Source organism: Strix uralensis, chromosome 30, assembly GCF_047716275.1.
Source record: "Strix uralensis isolate ZFMK-TIS-50842 chromosome 30, bStrUra1, whole genome shotgun sequence".
In the NCBI taxonomy this organism is placed as follows: domain Eukaryota; kingdom Metazoa; phylum Chordata; class Aves; order Strigiformes; family Strigidae; genus Strix; species Strix uralensis.
The window spans coordinates 3,387,912-3,390,006 of NC_134001.1; the positions used below are offsets into that span (position 1 = coordinate 3,387,912).

A 2,095-nucleotide genomic window follows, 5' to 3' on the forward strand; every position below is an offset into this window, starting at 1 on the left:
GTAGAGCATTTAAGTCCGATAGGTCATCGTATTCATCTCTGAGTGCCTTTGTATCTAGACGGAAAGTTGCTCGTTCCCTGGAGGCATCTCTGCCAGCAAATATTCCATACGGAGCCTCGGGCCCGTAGAACTTGCTGCCTTTGTTCACATAGAAGACATTGCCGTTGACAGGCAGGAGGATGCGGGGGTTGCGTGCACCGTCGAACGCGCAAAGCTCCTCCATGGAGAAATCCCGTGGCTTCATCCATGGCAGGGCGGCAGCCTGTCTGTTTAAAGTCACCGTCCGCTCACTAGACTCGTGATGGTTCATTTGCTACGATCTGGAAAGTGCAAAATTAAGGTGAGCAACACCAAAGGGGATAGCATTAATCAAAGAGTACAACTTTATTGTGTTGCCGGTGAAGCAGCACGTGATAGTTAGAGATGGGTGAAAGAAAGGGGAAAAGTAAAGTAAAGTTTAGAGAGAGGAGGAAGAGAGGTTATAGCTACCACAGCTGAACTCAAGACGTCCTAACGGCCCCGGGTCCAGCTGATGCTGCGTGGTTGTTCGTTGTGATGCTTTGTGGGGAAGCTTCCTCATCTGTGTATTCTGATGGCTCCTGCCCTGGTTTTAGGAGTCTACCTACGTAGTCCTATTTTTCTTTAAATTGCTTTTCCCACTCTCTTACACTTTGAATCTGTAGAGCATTTAAGTCCGATAGGTCATCGTATTCATCTCTGAGTGCATTTGTATCTGGCAGAAAGTTGCTAGTCCCCTGGAGGCATCTCTGCCAGCAAATATTCCATACGGAGCCTCGGGCCCGTAGAACTTGCTGCCTTTGGTCACATCAAAGACTTTGCCGTTGACAGGCAGGAGGATGCGGGGGTTGCGTGCACCGTCGAACGCGCAAAGCTCCTCCATGGAGAAATCCTGTGGCTTCATCCATGGCAGGGCGGCGGCCTGTCTGTTTAATGTCACGGTCTGCTCAGTAGACTCGTGATGGTTCGTTTGTTACGATCTGGAAAGTGCAAAATTAAGGTGACCAACACCAAAGGGGATAGCAGTCATCAAAGAGTACAACTTTATTGTGTTGCCCGTGAAGCGGCACGCGATAGTAAGAGGTGGGTGAAAGAAAGGCGAAAAGTAAAGTAAAGTTTAGAGAGAGGAGGAAGAGAGGTTATAGCTACCACAGCTGAACTCAAGACGTCCTAACGGCCGTGCGGCCAGCTGATGCTGCGTGGTCAGTCGTCATGATCCTTGGTGGGGAAACTTCCTCATCTGTGTATTCTGATGGCTCCTGCCCTGGTTTTAGGAGTCTACCTACGTAGTCCTATTTTTCTTTAAATTGCTTTTCCCACTCTCTTACACTTTGAATCTGTAGAGCATTTAAGTCCGATAGGTCATCGTATTCATCTCTGAGTGCATTTGTACCTAGGCAGAAAGTTGCTCGTTCCCTGGAGGCATCTCTGCCAGCAAATATTCCATACGGAGCCTCGGGCCCGTAGAACTTGCTGCCTTTGTTCACATAGAAGACATTGCCGTTGACAGGCAGGAGGATGCGGGGGTTTGCGGGCACGATCGAACGCGTGTAGCTCCTCCATGGAGGAATCCCGCGGCTTCATCCATGGCAGGGCGGCAGCCTGTCTGTTTAATGTCACGGTCTGCTCAGTAGACTCGTGATGGTTCATTTGCTACGATCTGGAAAGTGCAAAATTAAGGTGACCAACACCAAAGGGGATAGCAGTAATCAAAGAGTAAAACTTTACTGTGTTGCCCGTGAAGCGGCACGCGATAGTTAGAGATGGGTAAAAGAAAGGCGAAAAGTAAAGTAAAGTTTAGAGAGAGGAGGAAGAGAGGTTATAGCTACCACAGCTGAACTCAAGACGTCCTAACGGCCCCGGGTCCTACTGATGCTGCGTGGTTGTTCGTTGTGATGCTTTGTGGGGAAGCTTCCTCATCTGTGTATTCTGATGGCTCCTGCCCTGGTTTTAGGAGTCTACCTACGTAGTCCTATTTTTCTTTAAATTGCTTTTCCCACTCTCTTACACTTTGAATCTGTAGAGCATTTAAGTCCGATAGGGCATCGTATTCATCTCTGAGTGCATCTGTATCTAG

At 48.6% G+C, this 2,095-nt stretch overlaps 1 pseudogene; it reads right to left on the minus strand.

Annotated features, from left to right (window-relative positions):
* Positions 1 to 510: 510 nt before the first annotated feature.
* Positions 511 to 1,581, minus strand: LOC141935930 (membrane-associated progesterone receptor component 2 pseudogene; annotated as a pseudogene).
* Between the last annotated feature and the right edge of the window lie 514 nt (positions 1,582 to 2,095).